General features: G+C 36.7%; 4 pseudogenes; all 4 read right to left on the reverse strand.

Annotated features, from left to right (window-relative positions):
• Window positions 1–6,124, reverse strand: part of LOC149193181 (polyadenylate-binding protein RBP45 pseudogene) — a 74,547-nt pseudogene extending 68,423 nt beyond the window's left edge.
• A 203-nt stretch (window positions 6,125–6,327) lies between these two features.
• Window positions 6,328–6,965, reverse strand: LOC149193182 (putative serine/threonine-protein kinase WNK11 pseudogene; annotated as a pseudogene).
• Window positions 6,966–10,991: 4,026 nt separating this feature from the next.
• Window positions 10,992–11,629, reverse strand: LOC149193183 (putative serine/threonine-protein kinase WNK11 pseudogene; annotated as a pseudogene).
• Window positions 11,630–12,952: 1,323 nt separating this feature from the next.
• LOC149193184 (putative serine/threonine-protein kinase WNK11) lies at window positions 12,953–16,277 on the reverse strand (annotated as a pseudogene).
• Window positions 16,278–20,159: the final 3,882 nt, after the last annotated feature.

Raw genomic sequence — 20,159 nt, forward strand, 5'->3', positions numbered from 1 at the left:
ATATTATAACTACATGCATAAATTATGGCTGAAAAAATTGAGGCAATTATCCACATAGTATTGTATTGTGTGAATGTTGCAATAAGGCTTTCAAGTTATGATCCAATCAAATGTTTACATTTTTTTTTAATATTATTGAAAAATAAATATTTGTTTTTAGAATTAAATATTATAATTTGCATGAGTCACTCTTAAACTAATAGCAAATGGATTACTAGAATCCTACCAACTAATAACATATTATTATAATATGTACAAAATAATACTAGCATTTGCACCTAATGTTGCAAAGGAAACACTGTAAGGCATAGAGTGTGGGGGAATATTGAAATGTATTGTCTCCTATGTTGTTTAGGGTTGGTGGTAAATGTATTAAATATTCATTGATGGAATTTCCTTTTTCAAGTGCAAAGTGATTTTCGTATAGGAAAATAGGTGGAAAATAGAATGGCCCTTCCTTGAATTCTTCAAGTAGTGTATGGAAGACTTTTTTTTAGAAAATGTTAGATCTCTTCCATGTGTGGTGTCATGAGAAACATGGATGATGGAAACCATCTCCTCGAGGCTGATTTGAAAGGTTTTTATGGAGAATATAAAAGAGAGATCAATACAAATTTCATCACCAATAACCAATTTAGAGGACTTTATTTGACTTTATTTTGCAACAGTTCATTCCTATCTTGTCATATGGTAAGTCTCTATCTTTTCTTCCCATGTTTATATTGTACAGGAGTGATTAAAAGCTTGAGATTGATAGGTTCTTACAAACTTAGATCTATTCTCTAGACTTCAATCTATATTCGAGATGTTGGGTTTTTACAGAAATTGATTGAGTCACAACAGTTGTTGCATTCATTCATGTAATCTTATAGGCATGCAGTTTATTATTATAGTAAGAAGTGTTCATTGCTTGGCCATAATGTTTGAGTTTTCACTAATATATTGAGTCACAACAATTGTTGCATTCATTCATGTAATCTTATAGGCATGCAGTTCATTATTATAGTAACAAGTATTCATTTCTCGGTCATAATGTTTGTTTTTCACTAATATATTGAACTGTGATTTTAACTTTTAAAGGCTTGTTGTGGTAGATGAGGAGAACCAACTTTCATTTTTGTTCATTGCTTGGTCATAATGTTTGAGTTTTCACTAATATATTGAACTGTGATTTTAACTTTTAAAGGCTTGTTGTGGTAGATGAGGAGACCCAACTTTCATTTTTGTAGAGTTGGATAAAGAGCCACCTTGAAGATGGAAGCAAGATATTGAAAAAACCAGTTCTGTTAGTATGCGAAATCTTACAAAGACCCATGATTTCACATGAGTGAGAGAGACAATTTACTTGATGTGGTTTATGAACATGGATATGCATCTTCTAAATGGGGAGGAGTAGGTGGAGGAGCCATGTTTTGGCAGATGATGGAAAAGGAATGAGCTCATATGGAGATGGGTATGAGATTGTTTTGTCTAAGATTCCATCCACAACAGCTCCAGCCCATCCATTGTAAGCAATCTAACAATAACAAGTTGTCTTTCAAGCTCTTTATTGAAGTAGCATCATTTCTGCAAGTTTATCAATAGAAAGGACAAGAAAATTAGTATTATGAGAACTGGTCGGTTATTATGTGCAAGTAGCTAAGCTAGCATAAATCCATCTTAGCCCAGGATATTGAGTAGTGTTGTTTAGTGTGTATGTTTGAATGTTGGAATAATGTATTTTTGGACTATTTGCTTGTGTTGCCTTTGCATTTGCAAACTAACCAGTATTAGTAATTTCAGTGGGATGTACAATGTAAGCAATGCCTTCGTCTGTATTACCAGAAAAGGATGTACAGTATTAGCTATGTCTTCATCTGTATAGAGGATTAGCTATGCTTTTGCCTGTATTACCAGAAAAGAATGTACAGTGTTAGCAATGCCCTTGTCTGTATTACCAGGAAAAAAGATGTACAATCTTAGTAATGTACTTGGTATGTTTTACATGCAATTTGCAATGATGGACAGTATTAGTAAAATTTGCATATCTTCTGAGGATCTTGTTTTTTGACCTTAACATTATTGATATGAGTTTCCATGATCGATGTATGCAGAGGAAGATTGATATAAATAAAACAAGCTGTAGCAGTGAAGGATCTGCATTTTGTTCTGCAGCCTATTCAGCTTTATAGTATATGGCAAATACGTGTTGTGTTTTTGTCTAAATGTTGATATAGAGAAAGGATATGCTAAGTAATGGTGCAGGAGGATTCTGTACACTATATGTAGTGACCATGGATGTTGGATGTTGTTAAATTTGCGATATAGCCCTATTAACTTCCATATTTATATGGATTGGCTATGACTTATTTCAAGAACTTTAACTCTTTTATGGAAGAAGCTTAATATGTGGTGGTTAAATTATCTATTTTCAATATAATATGTTGTTATTATTTTAGATTGATCAGTGTACAGATGATGATGGTATTTAAGATTTATCATTTACTATGTTATGTTCCGTTAATAGAAATATTGTTCTACCTTGATAAAGAAAACATAATTATATTGGTTAGGGTTTGTTCTATGATTAAAAAACATGCAAATGAGATCACAAAGGGTCAGGGTTTGTTCTATCCTATTTGGTTTATTCTTTTTTATATATTGAAATTGTTATCTCCTCAAACTATTTCTATTTTTTGGATTTTTTGGATTTCTTGCCTCAGATTTCCCCTTAATCACAAGTCATTTCAATGCAATTTTGGAGTGAACTTCACTTGTGTTTGCGGTGTTGGTTTGTTTGTTTGCACAAGTGAGCTCCTGCAACCCTCTACTTGACAATGTGGGGTCTGAGAGGCCTAGTGCAAGGGATTCATGTTTGCAAGGGAAGCACAAAATCATTATTTCCCCATCCAACTTTGTAACTACAAAGTTGTTGTATGACTTTAGAATGGAGAATTACAATCCTGGTCACAAGGTAATGCAGGCTGAACTAAGATACATTAGCCATCATGTAATACACATTATTATATTCTATTCATGTTATATCATGTCATAGACATTATCAAACATTGAGACATCATGTAATATGTATTATTTTATTGATGTCATATAGGGTTAGATCTGAAAATTAGAACAATTGTTATAATGCCTAAATATTAACACACTAAAGAAGACAAAGGAAAAGGAGAGATTTTTTAATTTTAATCTGCATTACTCTAGCCTAATAAATTGACAGAAAGTCAATGATCTTTCACCATTCACACACTTTTCCCCAGGTCATTAAGACCTCAACGACTGAAATCATAAACCCTGATGCACAAAACCATAGGTAGGTCCACCCACCTAATATGGGGTCTAAAAAAAATTCCTGAGCCACTGCCCTAGATCCCATACAGGGGGTCGATACCCCAAAGGGGGGCTGCCACCCCACCTGTTGTGCTCCTCGCAACAAAAGGGGGGTGCCAATAACACACACAAGGCAACCCACACAGAGTTGTTTTTGAGTTTGATAAAACCATGAACCCTCAAAAGAAAACTTAGATACATGCTTAATACAAATTAGAGAAGAAAAATCATAGCTAGACGGAATTTGCAGATCTTGAACCACTTGAAGCAGTTATGGCTGGAACAACAAAGTATTCTTTATTTGGTTATTGATTTTTTTAACAGAGATCTGATGGAACCCACATGGAGTTGTTTGTGAGTTTGATAGAACCATGAACCCTCAAAAGAAAACTTAGTTACATGGTTAACACAACTTAGAGAAGAAAAAGCATACCCAAATGGAATTTGCAAATCTTGGACCACTTGAAGCAGTTACGGCTGAGGCAACAGAGTAGTCTTTATTTGGTTATTGATTTATTTAACAAAGATCCGATGGAGAGGACTTTAGCTTTTTCTGAGGGATTTTATCGCCTCTAATCTATTAATATGTTTTATATAAGTGATCTGTAGCATGTAATAATATGCTTTATATAAGTAATATGTAGCATTATTAGAAATTCAATCACAGTTAACAGTGGCCATGACCCTTTGCATTCATAAGATTAGATCATCAACTTTTTCAAATAAAGCATAGTTCCCCAACAAGTTACTAATTTGTTAAGACTAAGTACTTGTTTGTTATTATAAGACACCAAAATATTAAAGTTCAAACCAGTAACTACCAATTTAGTCTCAAAAGACTTCATGCGCTAAAAATGTATGAATATATACAGTAATGTACAAACAAGTTAATTGAGAAACCAATAACTACCAATTTATTCTCAAATGACTTCATGCACTCAAAATATATGAATATATACAGTAATTTACAAACAAGTTAATTGACAAAACATGGAACATCCTTGGCTACCACAACAACCCTAAATTCTAAGATCATAATACCTGTACATCAAATATAATCTTAGAAGCAATCCTCTGTTCTGTTCAAATTTAGGCAATTCACTAGCATAAGTTACTGAATTAAAGGCATTGAAGCAGCCAAGATGATGCATCATGAACTTTTTCAATATCAAGCCAATCCAAATTAAAACATTCTTCGATGACCTCAACTATGAGATTAGGCATGGTAGAGGCTTTGATAGCTAGCCACTGTCATTCAGTGCTCTCATCACAGATTACACATCTAAGAGGTATTAGTTTGGCTAATGCTTTAGGTAGCTTCTTCAGTCCAAAGCACTCCCTCATATCCAGAATCTTTAAGTTTGATAGCTGATCAAATTCCATGGTAAGGTCCTTCAAAGACTTGCAGAATGAAATATCAAGAAATTCGAGTTGCTGAAGTGCACAAATGGAAGGAGGAAGCATTGACAAACTTGGGCATATGCAGACAATCTCAGCACCCTAATTGACCTGAACCTCCCAAAGTCATCAGGTAACTTTTGGATAAGATGGAAATTAGTGACAGATAACTTCTAGAGGTAAGTTAAATTGCATATGTTTCCAGGCAGTTCCTCCAAATCACTGCAGTGGTCAAATTTAATTTCTCGAAATTTTGGAGACTTTGGAAAGTCATGTCCCTTATCTAATAAAGTCATATTCCCCAAACCCTCACATAGGCATACAGACAACTTTTCAAAGCTCTCTGAGGATCTACAATACTCATAAAGAGGAGAAACAATCAACCTCTCAAGTACTACAGACTTTATTTGAGGAAATTCAAGGAAGCTCAGCAGCCCATGAAGTATTGAACGCTTAGAACTGTAATTGTATATTATAGCAACCTTCAGTTTTGGCATGGTATGTAAAAATGTTGGAAGACAGTAATGACTGGCAGTGAAAAACAAACTCAATACTTCCACCTCAGGAAAGTTTATTTGACACCAATTTTGCTCTTCCATTGGACCTACAGCTCCCAGAAATGTAAAAGTCAGTATGTTATGCTGATAAAAAATGTTTATCAAACATCTTAATAAATTTGGAACATAAGTAGATTGATCAAAAAATGATTCAATGTGTAGGCAGTTAAAGAAAACAAGTTTCGGTAGTGACTTGTATGAATTGAAACAAATTGAGCCTTAGATGCCTGATCTTTGAGTGTTAGCCATTTTGTGGGAATATTATCCTCCTTGCTAGGCATAAAAAGCCTCTTACAATGAATGTTACTATCTTGGTTGGCCAGACGGAAGGCTAAATCTCGCATCACATCATGTTGAGAAAAAGAGAGCTCGGAGGCACAGCCAAATGAGATGGCCTGACACCTGACACATCAAAAACTTATATTAACTAAGAGTAGTGAACTCAAAAGCCTCTTATCTCTATTGGTTAACATGCTAATCCTACCTTCCTAATTTCTAATAAATCATGTAAAAAAAATTAAGCCTAAAATTGCTGGTATAGTTAATTTTTCTCATATGTTTTTACCTCAAATTTTCTACAAAGTTAATGCTCTATCAAAGGATGCCACAAGCACAATAAATTAAGTACAGATACAAATATGAATAGAGCAAAACAATCAAACAGGTTTATGAAAGGTTGCAAATCTAAACAAGTTCCTTACCCTGGGTAGCTTGTGAGATTTAGTAGATTACAACTCTGCATATATCCTTTGTGTGGAAGCATCATCTAGGTTTTGCAGAGGCACCTTGTTCCTAGCAACCTCAATACCCTCTTCTTGATCAAAAGCTCGGTATACCTTCTTCATAGCACCACGGCCCTACACATCTTCATAGTGACCATACCTACCAGTGGGATCCAGTTCCACAAAGGGCCCCTGTCTTTATCACAGGTGTCATATTCTACACTAGGCATTTCTCCACCTCCTATAGGAAAGGAAAGCCTTACCACAGAATTCCAAATTAGGTTCCTCTTCTAATTTGAATTTAATGAACAGAAACCCTTGCAGGGCTATAGGATGACAGAGAAATAGAGATATTTATAATCCTCCTCATATAATTCTGAAACCATGAATTCCGAAGTACCGAGGGCAGAGTGCGCAGCATGAACATTTTTCAAGGTAATGGCAAGACCCAGATTCCCAATATTTAGAATGCCACCATTGCCATTCACAAAAATATTGTTGCAATTCAAATGTCTATGAATTACACAAGGCTCATGATTATGAAGATAATGCAACCCTCCAGTATCTGAAGTGACCAATTGTTCAAAGCCCTCATTGAGACATGATGGTGCTTCTGGTGGTACTCTCTCTGAGTCCCCGAGGTACAGACCTCAGTAATGAAATTCACATGACTTGTCGTTCTATCCAGCCATGCATTGTAGAGCATAATTATGTTTTCATTCCCGAGAGATTTCAACAGACAAACTTCTGCATAGATCCTCTGTGTGGAAGCATCATCTAGGTTTTGCAAAGGCACCTTGTTCCAAGTAACCTCAATACCCTATTATTGATCAAAAGCTCAATATACCTTCTTCATAGCACCACGGTCCAACGCATCTTCATAGTGACCATACCTACCAATGGGATCTAGTTCCACAAATGGCTCCTTGTCTTTATCACAGGTGTCATATTCTACACTAGGCATTTCTCCACCTCCTATAGGAAAGGAAAGCCTTACCCCAGAATTCCAAATTAGGTTCCTCTTCTAATTTAAATTTAATGAACATAAACCCTTGCATGGCTATAGGATGACAGAGAAATAGAGATTTTCCCTAAATTCGGAAGACAAACAGACATCAAAGACAGAAGACTTTGCTTCCTGTGGGATTCAGAAATCCACCCAATAAATTTAAGTGTAAAAAACAAAATTTCCATGCAATCTTAAATCAAACCAAGAAACCCAAAACCCTAACTCTATGTAGATCTTGGACCACTTGAAGTAGTTATGGCTGGAAAAACAGAGTAGTCTTTATTTGGTTATTGATTTCTTTAACAGAGATCCGCTGGAACCCACATGGAGTTGTTTGTGAGTTTGATAGAATGATGAACCCTCAAATGTAAAAATGTTGGAAGACAGTAACGACTGGCAGTGAAAAACAAATTCAATACTTCCACCTCAAGAAAGTTTATTTGACACCAATTTTTCTCTTCCATTGGACCTACAGTTCCTAGAAATGTAAAAGTTAGTATGCTATGTTGATAAAAAATGTTTATCTAACATCTTAATAAATTTGGAACATAAGTAGATTGATCAAAAAATGATTCAATCTGTAGGCAGTTAAAGAAAACAAGTTTCAGTAGTGACCTGTATCAATTGAAACAAATTGAGCCTTATATGCCTAATCTTTGAGTGTTAGCCATTTTGTGGGAATATTATCCTCCTTACTAGGCATAAAAAGCCTCTTACAATGAATGGTACTATCCTGGTTGGCCAAACGGAAGGCTAAATCTCACATCACATCATGTTGGGAAAAAGAGAGCTCGGAGGCACAGCCAAATGAGATGGCCCAACACCTAACACATCAAAAACTTATATTAACTAAGAGGAGTGAACTCGAAAGCCTCTTATCTCTGTTGGTTAACACGCTAATCCTACCTTCCTAATTTCTAATAAATCATGTAAAAAAAAATTAAGCCTAAAATTGCTGGTATAGTTAATTTTTCTCATATGTTTTTGCCTCAAATTTTCTGCAAAGTTCATGCTCTATCTGATCCGAATCGGATCCATAAACGACTGTCATAAAACCGTGACTAAAATAGATCGAACAAATCCTTGAAGAATCCAAACCATAGTCGAAAACACCCTGAACCAGTGGCCATGGCAGCCAGTGTGGAACGACGAGGACCTCGGTCAAAGCGTGCCGACCGAGGCCCATGGAGACTGCGCAGGAGGTCAAAATAGTCCCTAGGAGCCTCGGATCGGGAAAAGGAGCTGGTTTTCGATGCGCGTTAGTGCTTGGAAAACAAGGACGAAATGGTAGAGCTTAAGCGCTTGGTCACGTTGGGAGCCAGGGGACCACGGGTGGAAAAAGGTAAAAAGCGCCAACGTACGATGATGGGACCCACGGCCTGGAAACCGGCAGTTTGATCAGGACGCCCTTGAACGGTAAGCGGTTTTGGAGAAAGCAGAGCGATCACAATCAGCGATCGACGCGTGGCAGTAGAGGAGAGAGAAAAACCGTCGCGATCGCACGTTATCGGTCAAGCAAGTCAACCGCACTTGACGTGCGAATGACGTTGGATCTAGAGGAGCCCAGATCGGACGGTTGAGATTGCACCCGATAGACAGAGCGGAATTGACAAGGGATTAAGCTGCAATTTAAGAGGATTTGGAACCCGTTGACTGCCACGGTGGAGAAAGCAACGAATCGACAAGCGACTGGCGTAGTTCCGATGGAGAAACGTGGCTACTTCCTGAGCATTATGCTGACGTCGAACAGGGAATTCCAAGCACAGAGGCAACGGGCGAATCTACGCAGGAAGGAGAGGAAACGAACAGACACGGAGGTCGAATGGCTAAAGCCATGAGCAGAGACAGTGAATGGGAGATCAAAAGAGAGATTCAGATCGAAGAGTCCAAGCGACCAAGAGAAACAGTGAATAGTGAACCCTGAGAGGAGGACTGAGCACAGAGAGCAGTAAAGCCAAGCATAGGAGACAGAGGGCCGAGCTAACCACAGGTAGCATCGAGCACCAAAGAGCTTGAAGAATCAACCCTTCCCATAGAGGAATCTGTTTGAATTGAGCATCACAGTTGGGTCTTTCCACTGTAGACTGAGAGTCGCAGAGCTGGTAGGAAGAATAAGAGTTTGTGTACTCCAAGTGGCTTGGGGAATCCAAGAACCACCCTGCCAAGCAAAATTTGCTTCAGGAGAACTTATATTGATTCCCTGCATTTGTAATTCTCTGCTTAAAGACACAATAAAACAAGGCCACCACTGAAGCTGGGTCAGAGACATAGCCCTCGAGAATAGGGTGAACTCCTTATTAAAAACTATGTGTGTCTTTGTATTGCTTACTGTATTTCTCTACTGTCTTTCCATTTAAAATGTCTGTGTATTGGAACTCTGATCGATCCGTAATTTCAATTACACAAAACACACACCAGCACATGAGTCTGTAATACCTTTGTTTATTAAATCTTCAACTGATGTCACTCATAGGGTGAGAATCAGATCACTATCAAAGGATGCCACAAGCACAATAAATTAAGTATAGATACAAATATGAATAGAGAAAAAAAATCAAACAGGTTTATGAAAGGTAGTAAATCTAAACAAGTTCCTTACCCTGGGTAGCTTGTGATATTTAGTAGATTACAACTCTGCATATATCCTTTGTGTGGAAGCATCATCTAGGTTTTGCAGAGGTACCTTGTTCCTAGCAACCTCAATACCCTCTTTTTTATCAAAAGATCGGTATACCTTCTTCATAGCACCACGGCCAACACATCTTCATAGCGATTGTTACACAAAATTATCATCACCATGATTATTTGCAGTCAGCATGGGTCCATCATCACTTGTACTATCCTCCTAAGCAAGTCTCAGACCTCAGCTCTTCAATTCAAGCTTTGGAAATAGGAGAAAGACATTAAAAATAAATGTAACTCTAGTTCCGCACTTTCTCTCATTGTCACCTACGGTCTCGCACCTTCTGTGTACAAAAACTGCGGACCTGCCTGCTCTGTCCCTAACAGTGTAGGTGCAGACCCCTGTGAAAGTCAAAAGGCGCAAGTTTTATCTTAAAAAACTCACTTTGGGTTAGTTCTAGAGGATTCTAGAATGAATTTTGACGTGGATTGTTCGCTCTGAGGTGGTTCATGCATCCCAAAAGAGAAGGAGCTAATCCATTGATGAGAGGAGCTATCCCTTTGAAGGAGGGCTTTATCCCTTTGAAAGAGGACCTAGTAACCTCCCTCCATTGCACTATAAATACAGGCATTGGGCTGGTTGCTGGGGAGGTTAGAAGCTGAACATTTTTTAGGGTAAATGCTAGTGAAATCAAGACTTCCTAGTTGAGCTTAAGAGGAGAGATCACATACCTTTTTGGCTTCATTGGGGAGTGAGTGAAACTTGTCAAAGTAGAGGAGACTTCTTGCTGGACCCTGGGAGGAGCTTGTACAGTGTCAAGGCAAAGGTTGTAAAGTTCTTCTTTTGAATTAATACAATCAAACTCATTTTTCTCAACAAGTATCTCATGTTATTTGTTTCATGGACTCCTTGACTTTCATGTTAAATATGTTTTATGCAATTGGCTTTTCAAGTGCTATTTAATTTGTTTGCCTTGTTTGTGTTTGTAGATTCGCGACAAAGGAGCTCATTTGGATCGAAGGAGCGAGGGCATCCACAAACTTGCATTGGACCTAAGGTAGGCCCTAAAAACACTTGTTTTCCATTGTTTGTAAAAGCATATTTAGAGAAAGATAGTGTCTGGTTGGTTTTCTTATCATTAGGTCTATCTTGTCTGCAAGATCGACTTATTCCATGTGACAGCGACCATACCTACCAGTGGGATCCAGTTCCACAAAGGGCTCCCTGTCTTTATCACAGGTGTCATATTCTACACTAGGCATTTCTCCACCTCCTATAGGAAAGGAAAGCCTTACCGCAGAATTCCAAATTAGGTTCCTCTTCTAATTTTAATTTAATGAACAGAAACCCTTGCAAGGCTATAGGATGACAGAGAAATAGAGATTTTTATAATCCTCCTCATATAATTCTAGAACCATGAATTCCGGAGTACCGGGGGCAGAGTGCACATCATGAACATTTCCCAGGGTAATGGCAAGACCCAAATTCCCAATCCTCAGAATGCCACCATTGCCATTCACAAAAATATTGTTGCAATTCAAATGTCTATGAATTACACAAGGCTCATGATTATGAATATAATGCAACCCTCCAGTATTTGAAGTGACCAATTCTTCAAAGCCTTCATTGAGACATGACGGTGCTTCTGGTAGTACTCTCTCAGAGTCCCCGAGGTACAGACCTCAGTAATGAAATTCACATGACTTGTCGTTCTATCCAGCCATGCATTGTAGAGCATAATTATGTTTTCATTCCCAAGAGAATTCAACAGACAGACTTCTGCATAGATCCTCTGTGTGGAAGCATCATCTAGGTTTTGCAGAGGCACCTTGTTCCAAGCAACCTCAATACCCTCTTCTTGATCAAAAGCTCGGTATACCTTCTGCATAGCACCATGGTCCAACACATCTTCATAACGACCATACCTACCAGTGAGATCCAGTTCCACAAAGGGCTCCCTATCTTTATCATAGGTGTCATATTCTACGCTAGTCATTTCTCCACCTCCTATAGGAAAGGAGAGCCTTACCGCAGAATTCCAAATTAGGTTCCTCTTCTAATTTGAATTTAATGAACATAAACCCTTGCAGGGCTATAGGATGACAGAGAAATAGAGATTTTCCCTAAATTCGGAAGACGAACAGATAGTAAAGATAAAAGACTTTTCTTCCTGTGGGATTCAGAAATCCACCCAATAAATTTAAGTGTAAAAAATAAAGCTACCATGCAATCTTAAATCAAACCAGGAAACCCAAAACCCTAACTCTATGCAGATCTTGGACCACTTGAAGCAGTTATGGCTGGAACAACAAAGTAGTATTATTTTCTTATTGATTTCTTTAACAGAGATCCGATGGAACCCACATGGAGTTGTTTGTGATTTTGATAGAACCATGAACCCTTAAATGTAAAAATGTTGGAAGATAGTAACAACTGGTAGTGAAAAACAAACTCAATACTTCCACCTCAGGAAAGTTTATTTGACACCAATTTTTCTCTTCCATTGGACCTACAATTCCCAGAAATGTGAAAGTCAGTATGCCATGCTGATAAAAGATGTTTATCTAACATCTTAATAAATTTGGAACATAAGTAGATTGATCAAAAAATGATTCAATGTGTAGGCAGTTAAAGAAAACAAGTTTCAGTAGTGACTTGTATGAATTGAAACAAATTGAGCCTTAGATGCCTGATCTTTGAGTGTTAGCCATTTTATGGGAATATTATCCTCCTTGCTAGGCATAAAAAGCCTCTTAAAATGAATGGTACTATCCTGGTTGGCCAGACGGAAGGCTAAATCTCGCATCACATCATGTTGAGAAAAAGAGAGCTCGAAGTCACAGCCAAATGAGATGGCCCGACACCTGACACATCAAAAACTTATATTAAATAAGAGGAGTGAACTCAAAAGCCTCTTATCTCTGTTGGTTAACGTGCTGATCCTACCTTCCTAATTTCTAATAAATCATGTAAAAAAAATTAAGCCTAAAATTGCTGGTATAGCTAATTTTTCTCATATGTGTTTGCCTCAAATTTTCTGCAAAGTTCATGCTCTATCAAAGGATGCCACAAGCACAATAAATTCAGTACAGATACAAATATGAACATAGCAAAACAACCAAACAGGTTTATGAAAGGTAGCAAATCTAAACAAGTTCCTTACCCTGGGTAGCTTGTGAGATTTAGTAGATTACGACTCTGCATAGATCCTCTGTGTGGAATGATCATCTAGGTTTTGCAGAGGCACCTTGTTCCAAGCAACCTCAATACCCTCTTCTTGATCAAAAGCTCGATATACCTTCTTCATAGCACCATGGCCCTACACATCTTCATAGTGACCATACATACCAGTGGGATCCAGTTCCACAAAGGGCTCCTTGTCTTTATCACAGGTGTCATATTCTACACTAGGCATTTCTCCACCTCCTATAGGAAAGGAAAGCCTTACCACAGAATTCCAAATTAGGTTCCTCTTCTAATTTGAATTTAATGAACAAAAACCCTTGTAGGGATATAGGATGACAGAGAAACAGAGATTTTTATAACTCTCCTCATATAATTCTAGAGCCATGAATTCTGGAGTACCGAGGTCAGAGTGCGCAGCATGAAAATTTCTCAGGGTAGTGGCGAGACCCAGATCCCCAATCTTCAGAATGCCACCATTGCCATTCACAAAAATATTGTTGCAATTCAAATGTCTATGAATTACACAAGGCTCATGATTATGAAGATAATGCAGCCCTCCAGTATCTGAAGTGATCAATTATTCAAAGCCTTCGTTGAGACATGACGGTGCTTCTGGCGGTACTCTCTCAGAGTCCCCGAGGTACAAACCTCAGTAATGAAATTCACATGACTTGTCATTCTATCCAGCCATGCATTGTAGAGCATAATTATGTTTTCATTCCCAAGAGATTTCAACAGACAGACTTCTGCATAGATCCTCTGTGTGGAAGCATCATCTAGGTTTTGCAGAGGAACCTTGTTCCAAGCAACCTCAATACCCTCTTCTTGATCAAAAGCTCAGTATACCTTCTTCATAGCACCATGCCCCAACACATCTTCATAGTGACCATACCTACCAGTGGGATCTAGTTCCACAAAGGGCTCCCTGTCTTTATCTCAGGTGTCACATTCTACACCAGGAATTTCTCCAGCTCCTATAGGAAAGGAAAGCCTTACCCCATAATTGCAAATTAGCTTCCTCTTCTAATTTGAATTTAGTGAGCAGAAACCATTGCAGGGCTATAGGATGACAGAGAAATAGAGATTTTCCCTAAATTCGGAAGATGAACAGACAACAAAGATAGAAGACTTTGCTTCCTGTGGGATTCAAAAATCCACCGACTAAATTTAAGTGTAAAAAATAAAATTGCCACGCAATCTTAAATCAAACCAGGAAACCCAAAACCATAACTCTACACAGAAACAAATTATGTTGGCAGAAAAGAAATCTCATAAAATTATTTTCATAAACAGATTGCTCAAAAAATATATTTGTGAATAGAGCCATTGCATGCACAAGGTTCCATACACTGATCAAGGAAAGCTAGCATAAGAAAACCTGTGAACAGAACCATTGCATGCACAGGGTTCCATACACAGTGATCAAGGAAAGCTAGCTTACAAAAATAAATAGGAGCATGCGTGCAGTTTTGGTGGATTTCCCATTGAATGCAACTCATGTGCTTTCTTAGATCAGAGGTGTCTGAAGGACTTTATGGTCTCTATGGCCTCCAATGACCGATTCTACTGGTTCATCACAATGGCCATATCCTTCAATGTGCTGTCAATATGGTCTCTGGCATTAATAGTTGTTCTGAACAATGCAATGGCGCCAGCAGGATCCTTTTCCACAAGCTATATCCCCAAATTTTTGATTAATTTGATCTTTCACACGGAAGGTATGAATAAAATAGCGTTTTCTAAGAAACATCCGACAAAATAGTTCACTTGAAGGTGCTTGGCTCTACTGTAAGGGGTGTCTCCAATCAGGACCTTGTACAGAGCATGAAAAGGATCAGTTTTCTCCTGTGTTTTCAGGAAGTCGATTGGCTTTGCCTGAGCAGAAGCAGGGAATGCGTTTTCCTGCTCATAGCACCGGGTAACACAAGGATTTCTAGAAGAAAACGGATAAGACTCAGCTTCGATTGTCATCTCCTTTGATTTTACAACCTATTTCACTGAACTGTGCAAAAAAGTTCCTATGCCACGAGTTTTATGCACAGTAAATGCCTGTTCACCTAAAAAAATTTGCATCAATAGTCGGCCATTAGAAATCAAACACCTTATGGATTCAGCAACGAATTTGTGACCATTAGACCAGTGCGCAAACTATTTTAGCAACTAATTTTTTGTAACCATTCTTATCTCACGGTTGAAACCTTTGCAATCGTCTAACATATAATCCTATGACGTATAAAGATGAGAGGTGGACAGGGAGGGGAGTTGATTTCAGAGGGAAACACCTTACGGCATAAATATTGTTATAATAACATAATATTATTAATATTTAAATAATATTATATATATATATATATATATATGGATATTATTAATAATATTGTTTATTAATAATATTTTTTTAATCCATTATTATATACATATTTTAAAAAAAACACATATATATAATAATAATTATTATTTTATTTTTTTTTTATCTATTAGACTAACCTAAGTACCCACAAGGGATTTGAACCAGTGACCTATCGCAAGGAGTGCCTTAACAGCGCACCCATTCACCGTCAATCCAAAGCCCCGTGGGCAATAATAATTATTATTATTATTATTATATATAATCTTAATTTCATAAATAATATATTATAATTTTATAATAAATATACTCGAAATACTTCATGAATTTATGAAAACAATTATAAAATAATGTGAATATTTTGGAAAATATTTTCAATTAAATTGAAAATCTGAATAATGAAATTATATGAAAGAAGAATTATTACATAAATAAATTTATTCTTATTTTTTTATAGATATAAAGTGTGTTGTTTTTAATAATATAAAATGATGATATAAAAAGTAAATAATTAATGACAATAAAGGAAAATTATATATATTAGGTAAATTAAAATAGAGGAAAATTATATATATTAGGTAAATTAAAATAGAGGAAAATTATATATAAGAATGTAAAGTAAAATAGAGATACATAAATGGTTGAGTAAAATCAAGTTTGGAATATGGATTTTATATTAAAATCAAATTTGGAATATAATTTTTATATTAAATATTTTTATGGAAGAATACGAATGGGATTGTAGCAAATTTATTTCAAACATCATAACTCCAAAAGTTGAAGTTGGTGATGGGACTTGCTTTTATATTGCTTCTATCCTCCACACTATCCAGAGATGAGAAGAGACTACGTTACAATTGTAAGCCAGCAAGTGTTATGGCCACAAGACTCTTCGTGCGCTTTCTGCACAAGATTCCAGTCCAGGAGCACACGTTGTGTGAGTTTTGTGAGGTCCAGTTGAGGAGGGATCATCGGACATGACCGCATCTCTAAACGACAAAAGCGCCTCCAGGTCCCTTGTGTCGTGAAGTGCGTCCATGAGTGATGTGAATTCAACAGAATCGTCATAATTGGGCTTCTTCATTGATGAACTAACAGTCCCCAGTGCCATGAACGCAAACCACAGAATCATCAACATTTTCATCGTCACTTCTCTCTCCATTTATCAACTCAGCGTCTTTAATGGCTTCTCTGCTATGCAACTAGAAGTGTGCGGTGTACATATAAATAACAAAAGGTATCCAGAAATTGAAAGGAAAAAAGGACCACCGTGTTGGCACTGGTATTCTGTCTCATTGTACCGAAGTCGCGTATTCCACGACCAAAGTTGAGGTCATGGAGAGGGGCAAAAAAAAATAAAGTAATCGGAAAGACCACTGCGTGGGGACAGATGGAGAGGAGCATTAGTTTATTCTGCCGGAAGGTACTCTATTCTGTCCCATTGTACTGAAGTAGCGTATTCCACGATCAAAGAAGGCCGAAAGGGGAGAAAAAAGTGAAATACTCCGAAAGACCACCGCGTGGGGACCGATGGAGAGGTGAGGAAATTAATGTATTCTATGGTGAGTGCAAGTCGCGTATTCTCTCTATCGTAATGTAGAGAAGAGCATTAGTCTATTCTGTCTCGAGGTATATAAGTTGGGTATTTCACGTTCAAAATTTCAAAGTTGAGGTTATGGAGAGGCAACTGATATTTATTAGCATATGATATCAAATTTCTTCTACGATAAAAAATAATGTGATTTTTTATTATTTAAAAAATAATGTGATTTTTTATTATTTAAATTGGATTTTTAAATGTTATACATATTATATAATATATGTATTAAGTCATTTTATCAAACTACATTGAAAGGAAGAAAGGATCACCTTCTAGTGGGGACCAATGGAGAGGTGATGAAATTAATGTATTCTATAGCAAAGCATTAAATGGGACATTGATTACAAGTCACTTATTATCTCTATGGTAATTAGGAGTTAAATTTGAGGGTGGGTGAATTTTTTATGATGGTTTTATTTTTAAACGGTTTTTTATATGATTTTTAATATTTATTTTTACATGTTTTTTTTAAATACATTAAATAGAATTTTTTGATAGATGTTTTTTGTTAAAAGAGTAGGTGGACTTGTGAAAATAATTGTTTTGCTAAACTGTTGCAATAGGTGATCTACTCTGGACAAATTCACCCAATATTTGCATAAGGCCCCAACCACAAGAAACCCAATTATGTGAAGGCATAAATATACTATAAATATATTGTATTTTGATAGATGCTTCCTGTCAACATGAACAAGTGGGTTTGTGAAAGCAATCTTTTGGCTAAGCTGTTAGGCCATCTACTCTACCAAATTCGTCCAAGACTTTTATCTGCCCCCTAAGAGAATCTAATGTATCATCTCTAGTTACTTACATAAAGGATACAGACTCGCAGGAAAACTTCCGAGTATCCAATATTCTATTTAAGGTTCTTTCTCATATTGGTTGCAAGAGCTATGGGTAAAGGCCAAAATATTTTCCCCCAAAGCAATTGAAGTGACATAAGAGATTTAGGATTTGGTTTGTCTACTCCCAGTGCACGACAAAGTTGCTGATGGAAGCTCTCTTAATTTAATATCCCTTTATATACTACAAAACTAAAGAGATAGATTATGAGATTCACCCAAGTACCCAGTTACAACCTGACTAGCCACAAAATTGTATACTTAAGATGTTGAAACGAGATGCCTTACGAGATGTGATGATATTTGGAAAGCCCAGCTCTGTACTCCTTTAGGACTAAGGTGCTTCAATGGTTGGTGTTTAACAAGCATTGTGAGTCAATAGATGGTTGCCTATTAGAAAAACTTGTCGAGTTTGAAGAAAACTCAACAGAACGTCCACCATTTAGGAGTAAGAAATGGTTGCTCAGTGGAAAAAAATGTTGAGTTTAAATCACACTGGCAAGTCAAACTTAGCTTGGCTAAAAAAAATGAGATATTTTGACTTGAGGGCAAGTCAAACACACTGCCCAACAATCTAACTTGAGAAAAATGAGTTTGCTCACAAATACCTATGGATTAGACTCTGACCTAAATACCTAAATATATCACTAAGAGCTACACAAAAAGGAATAATTAATGAAAAAAGACAAGCATATAAATAAATAAATAAAATATTAACAAAATGAATATAAAGGACATATATAAATAAAATGAAATCAAGCTTTAAAATCAAGAAAGAAAGAAAGGGTTAAGCCGATCACTATGAATAAAAGAAAAAGGAAAAATTATAAGCCTAAAAATTAAAATGAAATTGATGTAAAAAGAAAGGAACATACCATTTAAAATAAAGAAAGGGGGATCAAGGATGAAGACCCTTAGGAGGATACGGCGAGGATCCAACGTGTGCTAATATTTCAACCATCATCCCTATTTAGAGAACTAGATCTTCTTTCAATTTTTATGGCTTCTCTAAACTTTTGGTGATTCAAATGATAAATCTTGGCATTGACCTGAGAATCTTCTATACAAATATGGTGTTTTGTCTTCTCAACATGTTTGGCTAGAGCTAACGATCAATTCCTACAATGTTTGATGTTGTTTGCATGTTCTTTAATCCTTTGTCTTGTGAAATGACCAGTTTCTCTAATGTAGGGATTCCCACATGAACAAGGGATTAATATTTTGGGTTCACGGGGTCCTTAATTGATCTAAGGGCACTCCAAATGGTGTTCACAGGCCTAAAGGTAGAAAGGACCTTGTGCTTCATAATAATTTGAGCAATATTGTTGATGGTTCCTTATATAAAGGGAAGTTGGACTTTGGTAACCCAATCTCTAGCCTCTTTCATTATCTTCGGACCATTCCTTTCATTTAAGAAAGCTTTGATACCTAAGTGCTTATTGTAACCATTCTTTTTGAATATTTCAAGATGGGATTTCTCATCACCCAAGTGATTTTCATTTGAAACCCTCAAAACTCGAGTTTCCATTGTGTTGAGAACTCCAAGTTATTAGGCATGGTAATGGTGGGAACTTGCATGAAGGTATTGCTCAGTGTGAATTTTCGTACAAAAGACGATGAGAAAAAGAACCAGAATCTTTCTTAGACACAAACACATAAAGGAAAGCAACTCTACCATTAAATTTTTATTCCATAGTAAACTTGATGGGGCTAGACTAACTATTAATATGCTGAAAAATAGATCTAATTTTTCATGCCCGTGAGGCCAGATGATTAAAGCATCATCTACAAACCTTTTCCACAATTTGGTCCATAATTGGGATGAAGTGAATGCCTTGGATTCAAAATATTTCGTTGACAAGTAGCAATGAAAGGGGATAACAGATAACCCATGGCCACCTCATAGGGTTTCTCATAGAATTCACCTTCAAAGTTGAAAAGGGTAGAGGTAAGGAAAATCTTGACTAACTTGGCTATGTCGGTATCAATAAATTTATTGATCACCTCAATAGCCTCCTTAATGGGGATATTGGTGTACAAAGAAACCACATCAAAACTCACACAAACATGATTATGATTAAGCTTTAAACCCTTTAACTAATTGAAAAAAGATTAAGAGTCCGTAAAAGAGGATTACATAAGGCCAACAAGGGGCTTTAGCTTTCGGTAAATGTTTAGCTAGAAGGTAAGTTGACCCACCTATTGTCTTAAGAATGGGTCGAAGGGGGGCTCCATATTTATGGATCTTGGGAAGCTTATAGATCCTAGGAGTAAGAGAGTTTATCTTGATAACCTTGAGGCTTATTAATTAATGGTACTATTAGATTTAATAGTTGAAGCAAAAACTTTTGCTATTTTCTTTAGAGGGTTCTTACTAAGCTTCTTGTAACTACCGTTGTTATGAGGGTCATCCAACATTTTTCTATGGTATTCATCCCTATCTAAGATAACAACTACCCCACCTTTGTCATATTTGAGAATAACAATGGCAGGGCTCACATTCAATGACTTAAGGGCTTCAAATTCTGACTTGTTAATGTTTCTCCAAGGA

Source organism: Pinus tabuliformis, chromosome 2_2, assembly GCF_031772625.1.
Source record: "Pinus tabuliformis cultivar Carrire ecotype Pingquan chromosome 2_2, CPIR1, whole genome shotgun sequence".
Taxonomy (NCBI): domain Eukaryota; kingdom Viridiplantae; phylum Streptophyta; class Pinopsida; order Pinales; family Pinaceae; genus Pinus; species Pinus tabuliformis.